At 36.7% G+C, this 20008-nt stretch overlaps 1 protein-coding gene across 2 annotated transcripts in view; it reads left to right on the forward strand.

Moving 5' to 3' along the window:
* Window positions 1-2160: 2160 nt before the first annotated feature.
* The window catches only part of MGAT4C (MGAT4 family member C), a 399743-nt gene continuing 381895 nt past the window's right edge, over window positions 2161-20008 (forward strand). For both annotated transcript variants that reach the window (XM_069773352.1, XM_069773353.1), the window contains exon 1: window positions 2161-2859. The gene's annotated coding sequence lies outside the window, so the exon portion shown is untranslated. The remainder of the gene's footprint in view (window positions 2860-20008) is intronic.

A 20008-nucleotide genomic window follows, 5' to 3' on the forward strand; every position in this document is an offset into this window, starting at 1 on the left:
CTTCGTCAACTTCATTGGACTTTCTCCAGTATGTCCATGTGTCTTCTGTACTGAGGAGCCCAGAACTGGACAAAGCACTCCAGATGTGACCTTACCAGTGCTGAGTAGAGGGGAGGGATCACCTCCCTCAACCTGCTGGCAAAACCTTTAAACAAATGAAAAAAGCTGACACAAATAAAAAAGGTTGTCATAAGACCCAGAACTGAATTTAAATTTTTTCTTTCACTAACCATGAATCTCTTCTAAACAACATGCTCATTACAAAAATATCCTTGCAGGATAAACTGTGTTTTACATGATGTAACTAAATTGGTTACTAGTGAATGTTAAATTCAGCCAATCAAAATTCATATACTTACCCATGTTTTCTCTCTGATTTGCAAAATTGCTTCAAAAATTCTCTCCAAGTTGAGAGTTTGTTCATACTTTTGGGGTTTTTTTAATTTCTTTTTAATTGTTATATCATGATCTGTTTACACAGAAAATATACAAATATTAATGGCTAGGACTGCAGCACATCCAGTCCGACCTAAGAAGTGTGAGCGTCACAACACCAGAAATAATCCTAGAGCAAGGCAGCATGGGGAACTTTTTAATCCCTTGTCATGGTTTAGGCCCAGCCGGTAACAAAGCACCAGGCAGCTGCTTGGTCATTCCTCCCCCTACTGCCCTGGTGGGATGTGGAGGACAATCAGAAGGAAAAAAAAGAAAAAATGGTAGAACCTCATGGGTTGAGATAAGGACAATTTACTAGGACAACACAAGGAGAGAAGAAACAATAATAACAATAGTACTAATAAAAGGATATAAAACACAAGTGCTGCACAATGCAATCGCTCACCAGCCAGAACCCAACGCTTCACCCCTTCCCCTGCTGCGATTCCACCCCAGCCCGCTCCCCAGTTATATACTGAGCATGACATCACATGGTATGGAATACCCTCTTGGCTAGCTCGGGTCCCCTGTCCTGGCTGTGCTGCGTCCCAGCTTCCTGTGAAAATTAACTCTATCCCAGCTGAACCCAAGACATCCCTCTAGAAATGCATGGTGTTCGGAGCTACGTTTATGTATATTGCATTTACTGAACAATCGCCTCTCATCAAGCGCTTGCGTATGCTTCAAGGGGTGGTTGTTGGGACAAAAGCCAAAGGAGCTTCCGTTCAAAAGTTTTAGGTTGAATGTAATGTCTTCAGCATGGAACGCAGAGGCTCTGTGGGGCTGGTGGCTTTAGTGACATAATCCCCAAGGAAATCAGTTCATGTTGATCATGTCTTTTCACTTCACCTGGTAGAGTTCTGTTATGGTGAGTGCATGTTTTACCTCAGGGGCGTGGGGAACAAAACAGACCCCAGCAGTCATGTCCCAAAGATTTTCAGACTCTCTTCATGCCTGTTTGATGAAAGCATGGTCTGTATCTATTTCTGGGTGGTATACTTACTTATCATTCTCAGGATGCTCTAGAACTAAGGCTATATATATATATATTTATATATATACAGTTTAGGGTGGGGGACTGAATTTCCATGATACTGAGAATTCAAATCTGAGAAAGTTATTGGTGGTAGATACCTGGGATTTAAGAAAGCTAGATCAGTTGAAACTGAAGAAAGGATTTGTAAAAATGCCTGTTTACTAGGGAGCATGACTGACACTCGCTCTTTGAAATTATTCCTTTTTTTTTTTAATTGCATGCAAAGTTTGAGAGGATAAAATATTAAACTTCCATCTACTATGTGTAATGATAACCTCCTGCGCTTCAGGTATCTATATAACAACCTTTTACATAACAGCTTAAAATTAGTGACTTTGTCAAACAGCTTTGGCACTAAACTAATATCTAGAAAACTTTGGTTCTATATCTTCTTCGTAAACTAGTGCAATCAGAAAAGTGGTTCATAATTAAAGATCAACAACTTGTTACAATTTTTTTTTTTTTTTAACAAAACTTTTTAGCAACATGGCAAAACATCAATCTCTTTTTTTTTGGATTATTATCTACTAAGGCTAAACATATTAATTGTTCAGAATTTAGGTGTCACGCCATTTTTTGTCAACAAGGGGAAAATACTGCCACTTTATCTCCTGGAACATTCAAAATGAAGATAACTGCAAGGAAATTATGACCATTAAAAGCAAAACATAAAGAACAGGTAGTGGAAGAATATTTTGAGTATAAGAAGATAAAGTTTGGGAAGCTAAAAATTTCCCCTACTTAGACTGTTGGGCACAGCTATATCATGAAATGTGCTGCCATTTATCAGCTTAAAAAGTTTGAGTATTTCCTTCACATAGAAAAATCTAGGGTGGTGCTATATTTTTTCTTTCTTTTTTTTTCTTTTCTTTTTTAACCTGTGGCTTGAAAGAAAGCAACAGTGAGAATGAATTTCATGCTCGTAGACACTTTTAAGACTACATTTAGCTACAGTCACATTAGCTTAGATAATGGGAGAATTTTTCTTCATTGAAAATGCTCCCTGTCGCTTAAGAAGAACTCACTGAGGCAGCCTGCCATCTAGCTTTTTCACAGCAAAATAGGCTTGCAGACTGCAGATGAGAGACTCGGGAGCAGAGACAATTTTAACTTAGCCATCCCTAATTTATCTCAAGCTTTTTCAATTCATCTTCACTGCTCTATGCACACTGGAACACCAGATTGTCAACCCCTGGGAACAGAATGCAACCAGGGATCTAGAGAGCTGTCACATCCTGAGAAATATTTAAATTGTGCTGATTTTCTTCTGGAGTGCTGAGCAGAGGGAATGAAACTCTCCATCAAGTCATAGCTTTGCGGGCAATAGATCAGAGGATACTGCCAGTTTTTCTAATGGATTATTGTTATCGGGCAGGTTCTTCCTGAAGGTATGTAGTTACTCTCTCAATTCATTACTCCCACTATTTATCAGGTAATGATCTAATGAACTAGTAATCCAGATACATTAAGAAAAATGTTAACTAAGTAATCTGTATTGATTGAATGATGGCACTTTATTGCAGCATGTTTGCAGGTAAAATACTCTGATCTACTTACTGTAGATGTGTTGTACCTACTGCCAAGTGCTTTGTCAGCAATCCCCCCCCCAAGCAAAAAACAACCCCTAACCTTTAACCAAAAAAAGCAAAAATCCATTGTGCTGCATATAACATTGCCACAAGTTGATTCTGACTGTCCAGAGAATGTTGTTTTTCTGAAACAATAATGAAGAGCAAAATCATACTTCTCATTTTAAATTTGTTATAGGTGAGTATTTATTTTGCAAAATATTTTCCAAATGTGGGTATGGGCAGAACTCCCCTTAAAGTACTACAAATTAATTGTGGAGTTAGATATTCTCTTGTTTGCTATGATGTTCCTCCCTTTCACATGGGAACTTAGGATTTTTAATTCTGAAAATCTCTGATGTTAGATATGTAACAGAAGCCTGTTGTTGCATCTGTACTGCCAGACTCCAGGAGCTTCTTAGTAAAGCATAAGGATTATATACCACAACAGGGGGTTTAAAAACAAAATCTGTAAAGAAGAATTTCTTGCCTTTTAAACTTTTGTGTTTAAATAGGAGTTACAGCATCTGTCTCGTAATCTGGAATGCTTACTGCGTGTCTGTAGCTTGTGAGGCAGGCTGACCTAAAAATGAAAGATCTCTAAATTGCAGAAGCAGTCAGACATTTTTGAACTATTCCAAGCGCGGGAGTTGCTGCAGATATGGAAAAAGCACTGCCACATTCAGGTTAAAGTCCTGGCCTTGTTTCATTCCTGAGTTGGCACTCTACCTGAGTACAAGCTCTGAGACTTGAACACGAAAAGACACATGCAGGGCTAAGCAAGAGTTAAGCCCTGAAAAAAAGAAGAAAAAAAAAATCTTACCTGCAACTTCTTGTCCAGTGCACTTGCTGGGCTGCTGTCATGTTACCACGAGTAAATGATAAATGAGCTTGTGTATGGTGTACTTGATAGTGCAGTGGATATGCTGAACTGGATATTTAGTCACAAGTGACAGATGTTTGTCATACTTTTTAATGTACTGTTGAAGGAAAGCAATAAGATAGTAATAGGTGACAAAGATAGGGGCAAAAACTCATAAGGGTTAAAAATGGTAAGTCTGAGATAAGAGCATTTTCCAGTGTGTTTAACTTCCTCTATTTATGGAATATAATATTTTCAAGGTATTAATAATAAATTACAGCAGTATATGTTGCTCCTGTATGCAACACCTGAAAGTTCCTTTCCTCTAGAGCCTTGCAAAGGCTGAAGGAAAAAGAAGAGAGATTGATTCTGTCCCATTTCCAATGAACTCTGTTAAAGTACTTCCTTTCCTATGGACCTCAGAAAGACTGAGGCAAAGAGGCTTTCATTAAACTCTCCCTAGAGGCTCCTAGCATCAGCAAGCTATTTTTTAAATGAAGTATGCACACTAACTGTGTTTTTCCCAAACTCCCAAGCTTCTTGTTTAAATATATAGAGCCCTCTTAAAATACTTCTGGATACATGTGGATATTTCAGCATTTTGTGCAATCACTTACGGATGTCACAGCCCAAGATGGTATATGGGCATTTCTTATTATAGGCTGCTTGTATGAAAACCTAACTTTTCCAGATCAGATTCCATTTGTCTCCTTTCGGTCCAATCGTATGTTTCCTTTTAAATGTTGGGTTACTTAAAACACTACCTAATTAAATATAATTGTTTCTGATATATGGCATTGGGGAGTAACCAATAGCAACATAACAATATCTTTGATTATCTTTTCTTCCATGTAAGATGAAACAAAACACATTAAAAAAAGATTTAAATGGGAGGGTAATATTAAATAATAGGAAATAAATGAAGATTAATATCTTTATGTTCTAGCTTTACCTTCACATTGCTATTTTTCTTTTTATCTACCATGCTGTGGAGTAATAGCTATGCCCCCTTCTCTTGATAGAGATCTATGGTGTGACCACATGTTATGCCATTTTCATCTGGAACTTTCTGCTGCCTTCTGAAATCCTTTTAGGTCGTTTGTGTAAATAACTGTATTACAAAATGTGGTATAGCATAAACAGATGAAACTGTTCTGGGAAGGAAGAAAACTCAAGCACAAATTGTTTGTTATGGTGTTAAGTCCAACCTCTTTAAAGTGTAGTCTTCTGCCTGGCCTGGTTCTGCTGGTACTCCTGTTCCACTTTTAGTTTGCTATTCTTTCTTGTTTCCTATGTTAACAATTTCCTAAAAAAAGAGGAAGGAAAAGAAATTTAGTTTTCCACAGAAATTTACAGCAGTACAGCAAACTGACCTGTCTTGTTTATGTTCTTCAGCAGTCCTTAGCCACTTACCTCCTGTGCTCCACTTTGCTTGAGTAAGTAAGCTTAAGTGTTGACTGTATTCCTTCCTTGTTATCTTCTTAGGTTCCACTCCTTTCTGTTCTACTGTGTGCTATAAAATCATAAAATCAGAAGATCAGTTTTGGCCTTTTTCTGCAATGCTCTTGGTTTTACCTTGTGCTTATTTAACAGCTGTTTGAGGCTGGAGTTTATTCTTCCAGAGTGAGCCTCTAGAAGGTACAGATATTATGTGGAACGTGGTGCAAAAAAGGCACCTTCTTACTCTGTTATAGTCTTCTTCCTTCTTACTTGCTTTATATTGGGGTAACTATCCTAATTCTATATCATGGGTATAAATAACATCTCTTATGGACTTTTTTGGAAAAAAAAAATTCATGACTGTTTGGCATTATCTGTTCTTTGAACTCTAACAGGTAACTACTGGAAAAAGTGCTTAGAAAAAGAAGAGCCTAGGGGCCTGGGTAATTGTAGGATTTGCAAAACAAGAATGAATGTTTTCAGGCAAAACCTGGATATTTCTAACATGAGGATGTGCTATGACCTTATTTGCTTCTTCCCTTTATATGTCTTTCTAGGTTTTAGGACCGACTTGTCAGTATTTACAACATTTATGAAGTGTACTCTTTTGTTTCAAGTGTATCTTTTACACAGCCCATTAGCTACACAACACATTTGATTATGTAATAATTCTGTTAAGACTTAAGTAGGTCTAATGACATATGGCAAATCTGTGTTTTCACACACATAATTTCACAATTTTGAGTGAGCAAGAGTGAAAAGATGGTTTCCCCTGAGAATCATAGCTGATTATTGTAAAGCATATCAAGAAATAGGGGTGGAAAGAACATATAAAGCTAGTTCATGTTTGCAAAGCTGTCTTATTTTGGTTGAAATGCTTCAGCACATTCTCCAACTGTTATCCAGCTTCTTAAACCATGGGATACCCTGCCTAGCTACAGGTACAAGTCCAAGGCCTCACATAAGTCTTGTGTTGTATCTTTCAGCCCCTTATTTCAGTTATGCAGAATATCTGAAATTTTAGTAGACACTGATATTTAAGCAACTGAGTAGATATTTGTTAATATTTTCATGAAAAAAAAAAGATAAATAAGTACCAGGTTTCCCTTCTCCTGCCTTACTCTGTCCCCATCTCTTAAGAGGATTCAGATCAAGTAATAACACAATTCTGATTACTTATATCCTCCTAATAGACAAAATTTACAGTCCAAAGTAGCTGGTGTTCCTGTTGAAAGGTACATAGCTCACAAAAATATCGAAAAGTCCATGATTAAATGAATTAATATTGGCTTCGGGGAAATATCTTTCAGATTATGTATTTTTAATATAATTTTCTAAAAGTGGATCTGAATTCCTTTGTTCTATGACTGACCTTAGTTTGATATATTTTGAGCAAAGCATTTTGTTTTGAAAAGCTTCCAAAGATTTGGGTTTTTTTGGTGGTGTCCCCTGCCTCATTTCCCACACCCGAAATGCTATGAAATCACATTTGAAAACCTGTAATAACTACCCCTATTGCCTTTCTGGAAAGCCCTAATTTTAGAGGAAGAATACTTAAACACTTGTCAGCATATGGTTCAAGGATTATTTTAACTAAAGTTTTTGTTGTAGATTTTAGTCTTCTTCCTCTTTTCTATGCAGTAGAAAGTAAATATGCCTCAAAAAATAAGAATGTTATACCCTTAATATTTTCTTTTTTTTTTTCTTTCTTTTGTATATTGCTGAGGGTGGAAGTTATTCTGAAACATCCAGGGTTGGTCTCTTCTTCTTGCCAATAAATACATGGGGTTCTCTGCAGTAGGCTTTTTCAGGTGCAATTAAAAATGTGGTTTGTTTGCGGAGCTTCAGTGTTGCTTTTCTATCTTAATGCAGTCATTAAAATTGCTGTCTCACATAGAGAGATAAATAACATTCCTGAAGAAATTATAGTAATATATATTGTTCTGAATGTCATTTAATATCCAGTTTACCTCTTTCTTGCACTGCTGGAAGTCACTGCACTGAAGCCAACAGAATAAATGAGAGTGGAATCAGTCTCAGTATGTTTAAGTATCCCTGTTTGCCCCTACACGCCAATCAGTGTGAAGTTCCTGTCTTAAACTGTGTCTATTAATAAGGCTTTGAAATGTAGATTATTTGTTTGGACATAAAACTGCTTCTGCTTTGCTCTTCCAGCTGCTGCTGAAGACTAGCAACACTTTTCAACTGTCCACAGCTTCTCAAATTTTGAAAGCTGCTTCATCAGAATTTAAGGCAGATGAACAAATTCTGTTTCAAAGAATTTTAAAGAATTCCTTGATGCCCCAAATAATCATTATTTTAACGGTATGAAATATATGTATGTTATATGGTTATTACCTGGGATACACTTCTAAGATGTGTTGTCATTACACACACGTCTATTTTAAAAAAAAACTCAAGTTCTAATTTGACTACTTTTTCAGTAGCAATTAACATTAAGAAACCTTGGCAAGCATGCATATTTTCACATGAATGAAGAAGCATTTCTAATTTGTGTTTTCAAACGTGTAGAACATTACTGTATAAGTAATGATGGAAGAGTTCTCTATAAAATCAAAGTACACTCTGAATCAAGGAGGAGTTAACTGTCTCTAGTTAAGCTTTACCTCCTTTCTCCAGCGTTTCCTTTTATCCTTTTTGCTCAACTTTCATTTGGCAGGTTGAGCTTTTCTTGTACTGTATGACAAAAGTGAGAGAAACTCAAATTTAAGAGGTTCTACTTTATAAGGCTGTTATTTTTTAAGAAATGTGGGGACCAGTATGCTTTCTCCAGCTGTTTGTTCATATACAGAGTAGGAGTGAAAGGGGTTAATAAGCTATTTTATCTATCCTCTGCTTGTGAAGTCATGAAGAAAACAAACACTGCCAAACTGAACAGATAAAAAAACCAGTCAGACTCCCAAAATATTTAGATACTCTAAGAAAAATATTTTGGTCTGTGTTCTGTATTCCCAAGATCATTAATAGATCTGTTGCAATTAATGTAGTGCAGTCTCTGAAACTTAGGGATGATTTTTAGCTCTTTGAAACCACTGAAATATCATTCCTGTATCTGGCTTTCCTTGCTCAGCCGTTGATTCAGTCCTTCTCCACTCCCTCCTATGTACAAGCTGATATTCTCCTTCTTGCTGTAATCTATGTTAAACATCATATAATATGTTTTACTATTGTTCCTTGTAGGAATTGAGGGTGTACATGAGTATGATGCAACAGCTGAGCCACTTTAGCATCTTGCCAACACTGAGGGGATGTCATGCTATGTCCTTCCCTCTTCTGGAGAGGCTTTTCAGCAGCTTTGACACCGGCGCTTGCCAAACCCTTTCATGAGTCACTCTAAGCATAAGCCTGATAGAAAGTTAACTCAGCAGAAAAAATGCATAATTTTCCAATAATTTAGTAATTTGAATCATGTCAGCTAAGGACCTGATGAATCTGGGATGTGAATCACATCAGCAAAAGACCAAGGAGACTGAGGCTGTTAGAGGAATGGGGTAGAAGGAAGGGTTTCCTCCTTTTTGCTGCAGTAAACTGTTAGATTACAACATCCATAACATTTAACCTCACCTTAAAACTGCCTTGTGCTCTTTGTATGTCTCCCTTACTCCTGTCAAAAAGTGTCAGTGGAGGAAAAACGAGATCTCTGCTCACTTTCAGAGAAGGTCTTATTGCTCTGGTGTGTGCCTCCCTGGGGAAAAGCAGCCTGGCAGCCAAACAGGGAGATTGAAATCACTTAGAGCTTTGGAGTTTCCCTTGCCATCAAAACACCTGCTGCAACACTAGCCAAAGTGCTAAGTCAGTAAGGATCACTAAGACCCACCTGTATAGTTTATCAGACCTAGTTAAACAAGACCCAAACCTGATCACTTTTATAAAAATGGGAAAATATGCTTACATACTCAGTAGTGAATTTTTAAGATTTTTCTTTTGGTTTTCTCTTGATGCAAGTTGTTTTCCACAAACTTTTTTGTTTCTTTGCTTGCTTTTTGTAGTTTTCGGTCTATCAGTCCTTTGTCCCCCCTTGCTTCAAAGTCTGGGGGTTTATTTCTTCTTTGTTTCTGGCTGACACTGCAATGCGGAAGATTAAAGGGACTGGTCATGCTGTGCTAAGTATCTGGTAAATCTTGAAATGGGCAATGCTTTAAGTGTTTCCAAGTTTTTACTGTGTGTGTTGCTACATCTTAATCTTCAGCTTGATCAGGACCATCTTTTTTTCCATGTATTCAGACAAAGCATAATTCTTGAGTGGAACTCCTACCTAATACAGTAAAATAGAATCACAGAATGGTTGAGGTGGGAAGGGACCTCTGGAGGTCATCTGGTCCAACCATCCTGCTCAAGCAGGGTCACCTACAGACAGTTGTCCAGCACCATGTCCTGTCGGCTTCTGAATATCTCCAGGGATGGAGACTCCACAACCGCTCTGGGCAGCCTGTGCCAGTGCTCCGTCACCCTCACAGTAAAAAAGTATTTCCTCATGTTCAGAGGGAACCTCCTGTGCTTGAGTTAGTGCTCGTTGCCTCTGGTCCTGTCACTGGGCACCACTGAAAAGAGCTGGGCTTCATCATCTTTGCACCATCCCTTCAGGTATTTGTACACATTGATAAGATCCCCCTGAGGCTTCTCTTCTCCAGGCTAAACAGTTCCAGCTCTCTCAGGCTTTTCTCATGGGAGAGATGCTCACAGGAGATATGCTCCAGTCCCTTCATCATCTTTGTAGCCCTTCACTGGACTCTCTCCAGTTTGTTGGTGTCTCTCTTGTACTGGGGAGGCTAGAACTGGACAAAGTATTCTAGATGTGGCCTTACCAGTGCTGAGTAGAGGGGAGGGATCACCTCCCTCAACCTGCTGGCAACGCTTAACCCGGGAGCCACCTTTGCAGCAAAGGCACCTTACTGGCTCATGGTCAACTTGGTGTCCACCAAGACTCCCTGGTCCTTTTCTACCAAGCTGCTTTCCAGCTGGGTGGCTCCTAGCATGTATCATTGCATGGGGTTGTTCTTCCCCAGTGCCATGATTTAAGCCCAGCCAGCAACTAAGCACCATGCAGCCACTCACTCACTTCCCCCCACACCCAGTGGAATGGGGGAGGGAATCAGAAAAAAAAAAAAAGTAAAACTCATGGGTTGAGATAAAAACAGTTTAATAGAACAAAAAAGAAGAAACTAATAATGATAGTACTAACAATACTAAAATGACAATAATAATAGTAAAAGGATTGGACTATACAAAACAAGTGATGCACAATGAAATTGCTCACCACCCACTGACTGACGATGCCCAGTTAGTTCCTGAGCAGCAAGCCCTCCCTGCCCAACTCCCCCCAGTTTATATACTGGGCATGACGTCACATGGTATGGAATACTCAGTTGGCCAGTTTGGGTCAGCTGCCCTGGCTGACTCCTTGTGCCCCTCCAGCCTTCTTGCTGGCTGGGCATGAGAAGCTGAAAAATCCTTGACTTAGTCTAAACATTACTTAGCAACAACAGAAAATGTCAGTGTGTTATCAACATTCTTCTCATCCTGAGCCCAAAACACAGCACTATATCAGAGGAAGAAAATTAACTCTATCCCAGCCGAAACCAGGACACCCAGGTACATGACTTTGCACTTCTTGCTGAAATAAATAATATATTGCTTAAAAAGCTTATAAAATCTGCTTTCTTTTTATCTATCTAAAATTGTTTTGGGGATCCTAGGCAACATTATTTATTTTCTTTTCTTAAAAAAGAATTCTTCACTGCAGTTAGAACTAGGATTTTAAGTCAGAAAATCAAGCCGTTTGTTCCTTTTTTGTCTTATTTCGACTTAATGACTCCTAGCTACTCTGTAGAAGTACGATGTCACCAGTGGACACCAACAATGTTCCTCAGGTTCAGTTCTAGGGCCAGTTCTGTTCACTATATTTATCAATGATCTGGGTGCAGTAGTTGAATGCATTAGAAAGTTTGCTGATGATACCAAACTGGGAGGTGCTGTGACCTGCAGCTTGCTTAGTGCTGTATTTGCTGTATGGAGACGGGGACTAGTATTCTGGTCACTCCTGCCAGGTTTACTATACGGATTACTACTGTAATTGACCGGTATATTTTTATTGAGCAAAATTCACTTTAAGTTTCTTGCCCTGAAAACACTCTGTTCATACCACAATCTTTCATGAATATTTCTTATTCAATAGGAGTTTGATCACTGAAGCAGTAGGTTAACTCATGGATTTAATGAAGACCAGTGCTGCTTAAAAACCAAGTTGCATGTTTTAGTAACACGTATCTTTATCAACTGAGGTATGTACTGTTCCCAGACTGTTGATGTGTATAGTGAGTATTTTAATGAAATGAGTTTGTATAATGTGGAAAGAATGCTAGCATGGTACTGTTTAATCAACTACCAGAGAAGACAACAAAAATATCCTCTTCCTGTAGATACTTATCCCAATTACTCCACATGCTGTTGTTGGAGCAGATGATGGATATTTAATAATAAGTAGGTGCTCTGGTTGGTATGCTGAAATATTACTTCATTACTTAAAGAATGTGGTTATAGAACTGATATAGTGCATTACTTTGTCATATTGTGTCAAGTTGAATTGACTTACAATGTTAACTATGTAACATGATGTGATTCCCTGTAATTTGCCATAATTTGATATAATATAATTTAGCAGGTCAGAAACGCAAAACAAACAAAACTTTGTCCATGATGAAATTCATGGTACTCATTTAGGCAATTGTGAAAAGAATTTTTGCCAGAAAATAGAATGGAAATATATTTCACATGATGAGTATTTCCCTAGAAATATTCCCTATACAACACAGTAGAATTGTTTAAGCCAAAGAAATTTTGGAGCTGATGAATACTTAGTCTCACTGAGAGTGGGTCTAAGGAATACCTTGAACGGATGCCATTTTCCTCAAAAGCCATCAGAATACAACACACTAGCCTAGGATCTGGCTTTACAGTAACAGTTTACACAGTGCACATCAACTTCAGTTCTGAAACCATTAACATAGGTATGTTAATGATCAAGCTTAGGCAGAAAAAATATTTTTACATGTAGGAGTTGGTGGACTCATAGCTTTGTATCTGATCATAAAGTCAAGACGTTTATGTATAACATGGAATCTGTGTCAGCTGGAACTGACAGTGTCAGGCAAGTGTCACCCGCAGTATGAAAAGGTGATTGACAGAAAGTTCATTACTTGATTAGGGGCTTAATTGTTTTGCTTAGTCAAAGTAACCCCCTCTTATCAGCCTCAGGCCCTCACTGGGGCATAAAGCCCCAGGGACTACAGAGAAATATGAAGAACAAGGTGAATAACACAGTAAAAAGATAAAGTTATTCCATTTGTTATACAGCAATATTTTTTTTTTTTTTTAGGCTACCCATATAAATGGGAGAAAAACAATGCTCCATATAAAGCAGGAGAAAATCATACATGTTATTTCAAGCAATCTTTGGCAAAATTACTTTACTAAGCTACAGGTATATAAAATAATCTAAAATTGAAATTCATGCTGAGCTTTGAGATGCAGCAATCTTCTAACCTTGCTACAACACAAATCTTCATAACGGCCAATCGAAGAGTAATATAAGAAAAAAACCCAAATACTATCAATCCGTGGTAAGGTTGTGTTTATAAACCTGTACTGTAAATGTTTATTCTTTATTTGAGATGTAAAAATGAAAAATCTAACTTTACAAACTTTTCATATAATAAATTGTTAAAAAGTACTGAGATCCTTGATACCCACTGCTTTTGATATATTTCACTGTATTTTATAGGAAAAAGTTTCTGGAAGAAACTCATTTCAGAAACTTTTTTTTTTTTTATATTCAGATGTATTTTGATTCTTCTATCCGTTCAACTAAGTAATTTCTGATAATTCAATGACTTAAGAAAGAAGATAGATTAAAGCAAATTTTGGTTCTTTATCAGCCCACAGACTGTCTTACTTATTTGGTAAGAGCTAAAGTCACAGTAGGCAAGAACCAGCTCTGATTTTTAAGAATATCTATATCTAGGAAGCTGATAATTTTGAAACTTCATATGTCTCCTTGTATGTTGTACAAAACTGAATCAGTCACATAGTCTGACAACAGCATCTTCTAATTAATGATTTGTGCGGGTACATGAAGAAAATGGACATCCTGGTTACCTGTATCTTCTTCCAGAGCTTTTTGTAGGACTGGTGGCTCAATCACTTTAGTTTAGCCATAGCATGGCCCTGCTCTGACTGGGGAGGTTAAGTCAAATGTCCTTCAGGTATCCTTCCCACCTAAATTAATCTATGGTCCTGTGAGTCTATGTAATAAAATTATTTGAGCATGCACAGAGGTTTGAAAGAGTACATACACAAAGAAGCAGTATTGCAGAACCACAGGACTTCTGCAGATCATCTGGTCCAACCCTCGTGCTCAAAGAAGGGTCAGCTAGAGCAGGTTAGGCATGGCTGTATCCAGCTGGGTTTTGAACATCTCCAGGGATGGGGATGCCACAAAATCTATGGCAAACCTGCTCCTGTGTTTGATCACCCTCACAGTGAAAAAGTTCTTTCTTATGTTTAAGAGGAATTTCCTGTATTTCAGCCTGTGCCCATTGCCTCTCGTCCAGTTACTAGATAACACTGAGAAGAGTCTGGCTCTGTCTTCTTTGCACCTCTCTTGAACATAGATAAGATCCCCCCTCAGACCTTTCTTCTCCAGGCTGAACAGACCCAGCTCTCTCAGACTCTCTTCATATGAAAGATTGTTCAAAGCCTTAGTTATCTTTGTGGGCTGTTGCTGGACTTGCTCCAGTAAGTCGATGTCTCTCTTGGACTGGGGAAGCCAGAACTTACACGCTCTGCTTGTGTAGTGTATACTATATATGTAGAATTATCATAGTCTTTATTACTTCGTTACTTCCTTTATAAAGCGACAAAATAATTTTTATGTAACCTAATACATCAATATCCCATCTTCCTTTTAGTTACTTTTGCCCAAACTCCTACCAAAAGTATGAAAGCAGGTACTAAATTATGTGCCACTGCAAAGGTAACCACCATGGAGTTTGGGAATATCCTGTTCTTTAATGCCCACCTAACCTGTTGAGTTATTTGGGCACTCTGGGGCAGAGAAGAGCCAGAATCTTCTCTGTGCTATAAATGTGCATATGTACAGTGAGTTTTTTCTCGGGCAAACAGTCCCCAAATAAGAAGGGTCATGTCAGTGAGTGTCTATCTCCAGGGCAGTGACTCACAAAGCCTATTATTGGGGTTTTATGTGTGGGTTGCCTACCTTTAGCAATTAGTTCTTAGGCATTTCACATTCTAATCAAATTCCAACATAGAAAGTCTCACTAGGGAACAAATTTCCAAGTTGCTTATTTAAATTCATGGATATATTTATGTATCAGCTCATAATGATAGGGGTGGAACGTTCTCACACTTAAAAAAGATGCTAGGCTTTTTATTATTATTATTTTAATAAGAACAATGAGTTGTATCTTAATTCTCTGAATTTTATCCATCTTTTCTCAGTCAGGTTTTTCCATCCATAACAGTATGTCAGATCTCTTAGTGAATTCATTTAAGCTAGTAAACTCACTTGGAGATTTTATAGAATGATTGCCATTTTTCTCTGGTCTCAGCCTTGCATAATCTACAACTGTGACTGTTGCAAAGGAGTTCTGCACCTGGTTTTTTTCCCTGAAGTTGTTTCTTTTTTTTTAACTTAACTTGAAAAATTATTTTTGTGTAGTATTTGAGCTTGTTCTGAAGGAAAAAATTGTTTCCATTTAAAATGATATCAGTAGTAGAGAAGCTATTAAACTCTGTTAGAAATGTATCAGATGAATACATTTTTTTCAGTCTTACTGTACTGTTACACTGCTAATGTCTGTATACCTTAGAAAATATTTTCTTCCCAGAATGACTTCTATTAATTTGGATACAGCTCAAGAATCTTATGAATGTAAATTCTTATCACCTCCTGGTTTCACAATAGTTTCCAGGATTTTTTATTACCATTACTGAGCTTTTTGAGAAAATGAGAATCCAATATTAATGTTATGCCTAAATTGATGTTATTTGCACATTTGTCCTAGTTGCTTCAATAATAGGAATTTCATTATTTTAAACAATTCCTGAGTTTTTAAGGGACAGTATATCAGTAAGCCTATTATTTTTGGTGATGGCTAACTTTTTAAAACTCTTTCAGAGCTTGTAAATGTTAACATGATTCATAGATTCAGTTTTCATTAACTAACCACATACTATACTACGAGACAGAGCTGACCATGAAAATAAATCAAGGCCTGAACAAGGAAAAAACAAAATTATAGCAATGTTGCATCCTAAAATAATTCTACCTGTATTGTAATGATCCGTTACATTTTTATGCTTCAGTTAAGTTTAGAGACAAGTCTATAACATGAAATTGTACATAAGGTCTGTGTTCCTACTTAGCAGAATCACAATGGTAGTAGCACTTAGGTTACATTCTGAAGTATTTCTGCTCATTCAATATCCTAAAATGTAAATACTTAAGTAGAAAAAGCAAAAATGGCATGTTATCAGTTATTCTGTGACGCTAACAGATGGTCTAACTGCCCAGCCTGTTCATTCCCAGTTTGTTGCATACATGCTTTTTGGTTAAAAGGATGTAGCCAAGCAGGAAAGAGGAAGGTTCCCTGATAATGTTACTGTGACTGATGCACTTCGAACAGGAGTAATTTTTTGTACAGGGGAAGGTTCTCCTTCCTTGAGAACTCACAACACTTAGCTCAGAAGAGCTTCTGGAGTGTAATGTGAGACAGACAGATCTGAAAATGCCAACAAGAAAGCCTGCAAAATGGATATAGCTGGGAGATTCCTGAAAGGAGCAGAGTAGTTTTTCAGCTAGTGAGCCACAGACAGGAGAAACTTTTTGTGGGACTCCTAGGGGATAACATGGAAACTTTCTTCCCTGTAAATCAAAGTTAGTTGCTGGAATGGAAAGAAAGAATCAAGGGGAGGACATTTCCTCCCCTTGGAGGGGGAGGAGAGTGTAGAATTACTTCTCAGGTATATTATTTAATGTCTCATCCAGGAGATCTAAGTTTACAAATTTATTTTCTTCAACATCAGTTTTTTTCTGTGGTTTGATAAAACCTAATTGCAGAGCTTACAAACCTTTTATTGTCTTTTATCAAGCTTCTATCAAGAAAAAAGAGGCGGTAGTGTGAATATGGTTATCACAAGCTTGTGGCTGACTCATAATCCCATCACAAATGCATGCAAAATTATCTTTTATAGACTATTTGTTCAGTGCTACTCAGGAAAGATGAAACTGTGAATGCATGTTTACATGGAACAGAATTTTAAGCAGTGCATGAACAGGGAACATTCTCTTGTCCTGTAAAGCTATCTGAAAAATTAAGTAACTGTTCTTTTCTACACTCAAATAAAATAAAGATCTTGGTTATGGTAAGAGGACTCCTTCAAAAGTCTTCCAGTTGATGTGTCTTTAATCTGAACCATACAAAGAATTGGAGACTTTTGTTCAAATCCTTGTTAGTTAAGAACCTCTCCATAGCGTTTCCAGGATTCACACCGAGGTGTGAATATTGGCTCCGAGAGTAAAGTGCCTCTGCTTCAAAATTAATAAGAATCCTACATTTGTTATAAATTTAGTCTTGCTCCAAAAACTAATGGAAGGAACAGGGACCAAAACATGAGTGTTTTAAGATGAGTTTGTGCTGTTAGATACTTTTTAGAAGGTAACATAGATGGATAAGGGAACATTAAAATGATGTTGTGGCAAGTTTGTGCACATGCTTCAGCAAACAACAGTGACAACACCTTTGAAACTGAAAGAAAATGAGAGTATTTCAGGACCAAAATGCTACCAAATCAGTACTTTTTTGTGCACAAAAGAGGATCATTTTCCCTTCATTTCTTTCAAATTAAAACTATCAGGAGAAATGTGTGTTTATATATTAGGCATATGACCCTTTAATAGGAGTTGAAAGGGTCAAAGAGAGGTCTTTTTGCATTGCCTTTTTGCGTGATTGTTTTTGATTTCTTCTTTAATTTTCCAATTTTTAACAGTTAATGCTCAAGTTCTTGGTGCAGAAAAGTAGCTATATAGAGGAGTGATTCAGCCCATGTATTATGGATGTAGATTTTCAGAAACTTAAATGTCAGACTGGAAAATATGGCAAAACTCCCCCCAAAATTACTGTGGTCAAGATTCAGTGAAGACAGATTGTTTAAAAGACTCAAGATGACAAACGCAGTATGTTGTTAGGTATAACTTTAGAACAACTACTAGTCTAAGAGATAATCTAAAGTTCCAATCTGCAGAACTATTTTCATTTCAAAGTATTGAAAAAATATATTTTGCTGATAAGGTAAGAATCAGTTTTTATAGGTAATCTCTAAAGTAATAATTTCAGTGGAGAAGTGTTGCTCAAAAAATAAGGTGTAAGTTTTCAGAATGAGCTACAGTTCTTCAGTGTGGCTTTTTAAAGTGTGATTTCTTATCTGAAATTACCTCATTTTAGGATTAGATCCACGTACAGGACTGATACCTGTTAAAAAGGTTTTAAAAAATATGTGGTTCATACAGATGGAGCTAGCAAATGCTTCTGATATGCTTTGATGATCTTAAGAAATACCATTATGACTCAGATTTGAAGAATGAGGAAACAGTGTATTTTCAGAACTTTTTGAGACTAACAGCACTGACAATTAGGTAAAAGCTTTTGCCATGTACAAGAAAATGCAGGTTACATTTACGTTTCTTTTATCTATTGTTTGAATATTGAGTAGTTTGTCTCTAACTTTAGATTAAAGCAGTCTTGAATCTAAAGTAGTCTGTCTTTTTGGTTTTCTCTTGATACAAAAATCTGGTGAAATGAACAGAAAGAAGAATTTTAAATTTTATCAGAAAGTATGTCAAAGACTTTTTAATGTATTATGATTCATTTTCTCAGTAAATGGCTCAATGATATGGGGGTTTTTTTATTATTTTTTCTATTATTTTTTCTCCTTTCCCTAATGTTTCTTACTTTCATTGTAATAATGTCTATTGTTAACTATTCTCTTAGGTTTCACACATAGCATTTTCCAAGTTGTGAACAACTACAATTTCCATGGAAATAACAAAAGCCATGGTTGTTGAAATTCTTTGAAATCTGAACAGTATATAATTGCTAAATAGACTATTTAGCTTTACAGGAATATCTTTTTTCAAGATTCCTGAAGCTGTAGCCACGAGTTGATGTGCTTTATTGTAAATGCATGTAGTATCTACATCTTTGTAACTAGTTTAAACCAGAGATTCCACAAATTCCTTTGGGATATGTTCATGTTGAGTTCTCTCCTAATCAGATATATCCTGTTGTTTCACTCTAAGTTTTTTCCAGTGCTATTGTTTCCTAAGAATGATACCACTTCTCATTTGCTAAGTAAATTATTTTTTTCATTCCGGTATATATTATTTTGTCATTTTCACAATATGCAACTGTTTTATTTCCTGTAGCGAATACAATGTAATGTGATGTAGAACTGTTGAAATAAACATCTGAAACAAGACAAACCTGTCACATCCTTCTCAACAGACCTGTTCTCACATTAAATTGTAGATCTTGTACTATTACTCTGTGATGTTATCTCTTTCTAATATACTCTGGCAGTAAAAAAGTGCTGAAGAGAAAATTTAAATTTCAAGCTTTGAAGTATCTGGAATATGTTAAAATGAACTCTCCAAATAAAAGTGCTGAAGAGAATTCTCCAAACCTAGAATTTCATGGTTTCCCTGACACTCTGATCAAAAAGATTATTCTAAATATTGGTTCTTTGCCAAGGGGAAAGTTGGAAGTGTGAGTTTAATTTTTAAAAATAGCAAACATACAAACCCCAGAGTTGCAATAACTAAAGTTCAAGTGAAATTTGACAGAAAGAAGAACTAAAATGGGGAGCTTTTAAAATTATCCAACAAAAATAGATTTCCTGTACCCCATCCAGACATGTATTATATTAATACTGAATGACAGAAACTGAAAAGAGATTACAAGAATGATAATTAAAAAAATCTCCACTATCTGTCCTGTCCATTTAGCACACTTGAGAAAGAGTGATATGAGAAAGAAATGTCAGAGTAATATACACAGATGAAAAAGCCTCCTGTATAGCCAGGAGGTTATAAGGTCATGAACCTGGAGGTAATGAAAACCAGATTCTAAATGATTTCCTTTTGTGTCATCATCTATAAAATCAGTTAGTAAAAGCAAAAGGGAGAAATAAAACTAGAATAACAAAAGCAGGTTTTTCGCATTTCATTCAGAAGGGTCTTATAAATTGGGTTAGCAGCTTCTTTGCTATCATTTTGTGTCTCAATATTTTGCTTAACAATAGATTAAAGAAAGGACATATGAAAGGAGGAACCTGACTGGCCAAGAAAGCATCTTTGTACTTGAGTTTATGGATCAGTTTGGTTAGACAGCCAGTTATGATTATAATGTCACAAATCATCTAGCAGCATGCAGTCAGAATGTCAAATTGAGTCATTATCTTCAGGTTTTCTTTCCCTGTCTTTTTCACTCTGTTCCCATTCCTCTCCTTTATACAACATTTCCGTTTTTCAAATGTACAGTAACTGCACTTAACAAAGGATTCTATCTGAGT

The sequence above is a fragment of the Haliaeetus albicilla genome, chromosome 28, assembly GCF_947461875.1.
Source record: "Haliaeetus albicilla chromosome 28, bHalAlb1.1, whole genome shotgun sequence".
NCBI classification, from domain to species: Eukaryota; Metazoa; Chordata; class Aves; order Accipitriformes; family Accipitridae; genus Haliaeetus; species Haliaeetus albicilla.